Here is a 7,940-nt window from a genome sequence, read left to right on the forward strand (position 1 = left end):
CACTATTATTTTTGTTTATTCTTTTCTTCCCCAGCATATTTTTAAAAGAAAACTTTTTTTAAGCAGCAACTTGGAGTTTTCTAACAGAAAAAGCACCAGTGGTTCAGGAGTGTCAAATTCCTTACACAGCAGAATTGTCAAAAAGATTTAAATCTTGTTCAGAGCACACTTTACGACACCGTTAGCATTACATTAATATTCACATGTCATGTTATTCAAATCCACATATACTGTTAGTGATATATACATGAGAGTGTTGACTATTCAGTGGCAAAGGGACCAGAATTAGCACACTCTGAGTTCAAGCTGCTCAATTGCTCGCGGCAATTCTCTTTAGCGTTTCGACCATCTCCAACAAACCAAGCATACTTTTGACTCAGCCTTTCACACACACACACACACACGCACGGCGCCGTGTGATGTGTCCACATGCCAAGCTGAAGCGCAGACCTCTACGACCGCCAAATTTAGTCCTTTTCAAGGCCCCTCGGGGGACCTGTGGGGCTCCAGTGGAGCTGCAATAGTCAGTATTCGTCACATGGATCCGATCCGGGTTTTTTTAAATATGCACTGCCTCACATGAACCCGCGAAAGAATGAGACGCTGCGCTGCAGAGCTGCGTTCAACACGGAGCATGTTTATCATTCTGGTGCATGCGTGAGTAAAACAGAAGTGACATAATCAAGCATATTCACAGTTAAATGGGACAACTGTCGCCTGAATCTGGTACAATATCGAACATTGACTTTATGACTCATTTCTAAATTCAAGGTTTATGCCGGATTTGACGTCAGTTGCTTCCGTTGCTCCACAAGACTGAAAACAGAGAAAGTTATCATGAAGGTGCGCAGAAGGATTTGGACAATTGACTCTTCGATAAAAATAAAAAGAAGGGCAATGAGGTGAGATATTGTGTGATTTGAATTTCGTCTCAGCGCAAAAGGCAGAGTTCTCTCTGCCTGAGTTCCTGACCTCAGACCTGTCCTCGGGCTTGGTGCTACAAGTATTTGGATGGTGGGGTGGCTGAGCAAAGCTTCAAACCCCGGGGCATGAAAAGGGGCCAGAGTTGAGGACGGCTGCGGGTGAGATGGGCGGCTGCGGGGGACATCTCGATCTCCTGGGAGCGAGACACGGGCTCGGAATGTGGCGAGGCTGATGATAGCATCAGAAAAAAGAGGCATGGGCCAAAGGCAGCATAGGAGTGGCCAGACGCTGAATTATTTTATTTCCATAATGTCTTAAAAAAAAATTGGGAGGATGCTGAGGTATTTTTAAAAAAAAAACATTAATGAAGAAGCAGAGTGCAGTTGGATGTAGCTGCACAATTACATCCCATGCTGACCGGCAGTTCATTTTATGGATTGTATGTTCAAATACCTGCCTTAAAGTGCTGAATATTACCTTACTATGAGTGGTTGATTAGCAATTATTAAAGTTGGTTTGTTCTCAAACGTAGCAAGGACTCCATTTTAAGAGGATCCCATTATAGACTACGGTGATAACGGCAAAATGACAATGACTTTAATCTGGGTATTAGTCTGTCATTAGTCAGTCTTCACCTTGAATGCCAAAAGTCCGAAGATATGAAGGAGTCTACCTTAAGTGGGAAAAGTAAATAATGCCATTAGATGCAGCAGAAAACAGTGAAAACTGTCACATTGACGCGTATATCATTTATATATAACATATTAAGGTCTTGAAGTCAGCAGCGGTGACAGTGTCGTGGGGAATGTTTGAGCGCGCTGACAGCACTTTGGTGATTTTGAGCCAAATGTTTTCTGATTATAATGTACATACCCACCTGTCAGTATATCCTCGCAGACCAGCTGTGCTTTCCAGTCATTTGCATTTCGACTGTGGTGGTGAGAAGTAGCAATCTGCGGACAGTCTGACAACGTTATAACCTTAATGCGGATTATTAAAGCACTGCTGTGATACTTTGTGGGTTGTGTTAAATGTTGTTTTTATTTAGCTATATGTGTACACAACAGATACAGTACATGTTCTTCAGGGTACTTGACAGGGCTGGTTCCCACATGTACCTCATCATTGGAGTCCATCAGAACCTCAGAGTGTTTGACTCCTGCCAGTGACGTCATATGAATCCTAACCAATATTGTCTGAGAAGCAAGAGCTGACAACTGAAAACATTTTTTTTCCCTGAAGAGTCAGTGGTATACTTGACATTATGTCAAAACTATCACTTTAATTCTAACATTTGCATTAATATTATGTGCATTCTTTATATTAGTATTCCTTATATTTATTTCCTATCTATCTATCTATCTATCTGTCTATCTATCTATCTGTCTATCTGTCTATCTATCTATCTATCTATCTATCTGTCTGTCTGTCTATCTGTCTATCTGTCTATCTATCTATCTATCTATCTATCTATCTGTCTGTCTGTCTGTCTGTCTGTCTGTCTGTCTGTCTGTCTATCTATCTATCTATCTATCTATCTATCTGTCTGTCTGTCTGTCTGTCTGTCTGTCTGTCTGTCTGTCTATCTATCTATCTATCTGTCTGTCTGTCTGTCTGTCTATCTGTCTATCTATCTATCTATCTATCTATCTATCTATCTATCTATCTATCTATCTATCTAAACAGCTAATAAAAAACTTTGGGGTTGTTTATTTTGGGGATTGCGTCACTTTCCCCCCTCAAATCTCAAATTCTGCCCTCTCACTTTTTTTGTCCTGCCCTGTGCTTTCTATGAATTTATTCAACTCTATATTTTTACTCCGTGACTGAGCCCGAGGCTGCTCTCTTGGTCGAGTCTTCTAGTAGGAAACTTAAATTATTGATCCTAATTGGATTAACCCGGGATATGAATAGGTAGCCTAAAACAAATCCCCCAAAATACTGTCTGCCATTCGAATTCTCAGTTGTCGACTTTTAGGAGGCAGCAAAGATTTGTCCTTATTATCTCTCTGCCAAGGGTTCATCCAAGGTCCACAAGTGGTAATAACACCTTTTGAAAGCTAAAAAGGATTTTAATAAAAAGCATGTAATTTCCGAGCCATTCGACTCTTCTTATCAACAGTCTCCACCTTTCCTTTCCCTTTCAAGGAAGCGGCTTCGCTGGGTGACAAATGCACTGTTAACTTTAACACACTTTCTTATATGGAAATTATGAGCGCGGTGGGGTCACAGGGCTTCATTTAGTTCATCAGTCAATCCAAGGTTACTGCGTCTATATTAAGCATTTTCTCAGTGGCACTGTGGTAGTCACATCTACTGCTATGGGGCTGGACAATAGCCGTGATGTCCATGTTTGTCTGTGTTTTGTCACATGGTGCTTGTCTTCTGCTGTGCAAGATAAAAAAAACATCCATCATGACTAGAGAAGAAATGCTCCAGCTGTAATCAGCATACAGGACTTTATAGTACTTATTGTATTATTGTACTTTTTGTTTGTCTGTTTGGGGCTTTTTGGCCCTGGACACCAGCACATTACATTTGACATAAAACAATTGCTCTGAGAGCAAGCTTTCAGACTTTCAGCTTTAATTTGACGCCCATCGTACACAGTCGCAAGATTTTAGGCGACAGCGAGTAATTGGACAAGGTAACAAACTCGTCGTCGTGTTGAAAATGTGGTTTGCAATCTACAGCAGACTGCTGCCATCTTCATTTTTTCTCTCGCCCCTGGGGCTTTTTTTGCTTTTCAGTCTGGTCTGCCGCATATGAAATGCATGATCAATTGGAGGGAGATTGGACGACTAATTTGACCATTCAGACCATTCAGTTGCGAGGCCATTAAATTGCTTTGGTTGCTGTCTCTCTGTATGTTTAGGGCCTCTGTCCTGCTGCTCTGCTTCCTCCACAAGTCCACGCCACAACAGTGTGTCGCCTTCGTTAGTTACACCCTGCAGGTGATTATGTAAATGTGAGGATTTCAGTCCAAACATGTTCCAAATGCCCGATTCAGGATGCTATGAATATATAACTGAGAATGCTAAATGATGATCAATTGGCAATTATTGCACTGCGCAGTTAAACTGCAACCAAAGTCAAAATCTCAGCTTTGGACTATAGTCTACCTTCTATCAATACTGTACTTCTACCACATGCACAAACAAACCTGTGCATACAAAGAACTATATACAGGACCATACATGATGCTTTTACTGATTAGCTCCATGACACAACAACATTAAGAAGTGAGGAAAATACTTGCTAACTGAAACCATGCAGGCTTTAGGGCCATGACGCCACAATCACAGACGGGTGAGAACCGCTGATGAGCTGTGCTGCTCACCCACTGAGACCCATTCAATTCACATTTCAATACAGGAGCGGCAATCGGATACATCTCGAATCATTTATAAATCCCCCACAGATCGATGCGACCCAATCTAATGCTGTCCAATACAATTTGATGCAGTGACATGTGAAATAATTCAATACGTGACAGACACATTCCCACCGTATTTCCAACTTGCAAAGAGGAATCCAAATACCTCGGGCAAGGAGAGGAACAATTCAAGACCCCGTTTAAAATGTGGTTCTTGAGCTTTGTGTTCATATTGGACACATGTATGTCTTGGGATATATATACAGGGTGCGATTTGCCGGGGGTATGCGTGGGAGTTCCCCCCTTCTGGTCTTCATATCCCCACCTCTGCTGAATTATTTTTATCCCCCGCTCAAAGTGATCAATGCTGCTTCACCAATAGACCTTATTAAATACCTAAAATAGACACTGTCAAACTAAGTAAAGCGCAGGAACGTGAAAAGTCTATAGAACGATCAAATCAGAAATGGACCACCCACTGTCAGCGCTCATCCCACAGAGACATTGCGGTTAATTTGATCAATGCACGGCCTTTCAGAATGTCACCAGGCACGAATATTTGGAAGGCGGGATTTAATTATTGTATGTGTAATAATGGTGGTCAGCCAGTCGAGTTGCAGTGTAGACCTCATATCATATATATCCTTATATATACCCTTTCTTTAAGGATACTGAATGTTTGCCATCTTTAAATAGAAGCTGGAATAGTAGAAATACAGGTATAAGAGAAGCTGAGGCCTAAACTCTCCATCACCTCTTTAAGAAATTTGGTAGCAGTAATATCTTGAGGGCAGGGGGACAGACTGATAGTCAAATGGTTCTCCTGTTCAATTGTTATCGGGGGGGGGGGCTTGATAAGCTTGGCCTTGGGCCCTGGAGATTAGCAGAAGAATAGCAAGAGTAATCGCAGCCCTGATACAATCAGTCCAGAAACTTACAATAACCAGAATAACAGGAGCAGCAAGATTCACAGTAGTAAGTTATATTTTTTAATCCTTTCATATCTGAGGTTTATAAGTCTTTTATACTTCAAACTTGGTGGATGGCACCCACATCCGACTGACATTTCATTCTGATTCTTTCAGGTGAATGATCAAGCTGTGGATATTAACAATAGCTTTAAGAGGTGTAATTGCCTGCAACATCGATGAGCAAACTGGCATGAAAACATTTATTACTTTGTTGAGTTGTCCTTGAAGTGGCAGCGCTTTTCAATTGTGCTTTTGATGTCTTTGTGAGAAGGGTTTTTCGGGGCGAGAGCGTTATTATTTGCTGAGGCAAGTGGCATTTAATGTTGACGCTCAAATCCATGATCAGTGTGCAGCGCCCCATTAGCCACCTGTCACACATTGGCTCCACATAGTTTTCATTATACCGTGGGCAATAGAGTTCAGTCTGCATTGGATTTACATCAATGTTGCCTCTATTTTTTGAGTCCACAATCATTGACCTACAATGTCAACACTGAAATGAAGGTAAAGATTTGTTTTTTTCACCTTTCATGAGATGGTTACGGGCACAGAGAGGCAGGCCTCTCATCCGAGATCCCAGCAACTTTTTCATTTACACAGCCACCTGGAAACCCCTCTGATAATAATAATGATAATAATGAAAAAAAAAACTGCTTTATAAATACAAGGCAGGAGAAGACGTCACCATTACAGACAGCAGGAAACACAGAATACCCAAGGTCAAAGAAATCTGAGAGGGGGCACGGGGAAGAGGCGCAGAGCAACCATGCAAACAAAAACAGCAGATGTGGATCCTCCGGGTCTGATCAATGGCCGTGGCTGTTTACTCTGCCCACCAGCCAATAGCACCGGTGTGAGGAGCATTTATTACCCGCCGCAATGTGTGATTAATGAAAAATGGCTCCCACTCATTAGCATCCACTGACCCCTGCAGATTGCAATGGTTGGTCATGCTTCCCATTTGTCACCCCTTGGTCAAAACGAGCTTCTCAGCAAATCGAGTGACATGATCTGCAGATCTACTGCCAGCTCTCACTCAGTAAACCTTGTGTGAAGGTGTGTGTGTGTGTGTTTAAGGTGGGGTTGGGGGGTGGGTGGGGGTAGGGCGATGTATAATCTATGGGAATCTCTGATGATACTGGTGCAGTTTATGTTGAACTTGTACCGGCTTCTGATTCGTTGGATTTGAGTAAATCGCATTGTATCGTATGTCTTTATTCTTTAATTCACACTAATTTACATTCACATGAATTATATTCAAATGCGGTAAGACTGATTTGTCATCTTAACCTTTTGAAAATGCATAATATTTTCAAATCATAAACTGATGCAATTTATATAACTGTATATGTATTGCTTACAGCAGTTATTGCAAATATATCTCACAAATCCAACACTATAATGTTATTACATCAAGGTCGACAGTCCCTGTCCTTTGTAGTCATCATATTTGATGAGTCATGATGCACTCAGAGGAGTTTACTAATTTCGCGTCCAATTGAAATGCACTGCCAACTTAGGATCACGACTCAAACATACTACGCACATGGCCTCCCTCCAAAAATAATTCGACTTCTCGCCTTTCTCCGTTTGATTCCTATCTGACTCATGGGTTAAATTCGCAGGCATAGGTGAAGGTGGTGGCAACAGAGAGCAGGCTATCCTCATGGCTTTCCGTGTTGACCTACTAGCCACTGGCACAGGGCATGAAGCACACTCAGCGCTATTGACTACTGTAAACATGAATTAGTATCAGTCGATAATTCCCTCTGTAGCTTTGTGGTTTTTACCGGAAACACATAAATATGCCAAAACAAATAGAGCTCTATCATCTGTTTCACTTGGTCTTTAATTGTTCTTTCTTACATCGTCTGGACTGTGCAAAGACGAAAACATCCAGAATAATAGCCTGACCACGACCCCAGAAGAGCAAAATTAGGTTTCAGTCCGAGTTCTTGGTGACCCCCAGTGTCACTGATTGTCACAGTAACTGTGCAGTTTGATACTGCAGGTCCCAGGAAGAATCAAGAAAAGATCTATGTATTTACAGCACACGTCTCGTTTTATGGACGGTCACTTTCAGCTCTAACCTGACAGTGACTGCTCATATTCTAAGTCATGCCATGTTTCACCTGTTAAATGTTTTTTTTATGTGACGCAGCAGCAGAAAAAAAATGTTAATTTTGTATTTGCAGTAATATTATACAGCCCCGATGTGGCATTAGGAGACTGAACATCATACGGTGATGCCGATATCATTAAGATAAAGCAAAAAATAGTATCCCGAGATTACATCCATCACTCCCAGAGAAACTCATTCACTGGTAGGCAATTTGAATTCTTCTCCACATGTAGCATATTAAAAAAAAGATAAATACATTCAATGACAATGATTGTAATGTTAATTTTCTTTTACACCATAATGAATTACAAAAATTCTCATGTAAGATTCAAGTCTAGACAAATGTTTAATTGCTCTAATTCCTCACTGCGTCCCTCTCGGAGACAGAGTTTGACAGTCCCGGCCCACACCGTTTGACAAATTACTTTGAGCAAGTCAAACATGCAGGTTTTTACTTTAAATATCCTCCACATTTCTGTTCAAAGCTCATGTTCAAATGGTGCGACGTCAAACCTCCTGAAACTTGGCTGTGGCGATTTGGCACTTC

Source organism: Scophthalmus maximus, chromosome 16, assembly GCF_022379125.1.
Source record: "Scophthalmus maximus strain ysfricsl-2021 chromosome 16, ASM2237912v1, whole genome shotgun sequence".
NCBI classification, from domain to species: domain Eukaryota; kingdom Metazoa; phylum Chordata; class Actinopteri; order Pleuronectiformes; family Scophthalmidae; genus Scophthalmus; species Scophthalmus maximus.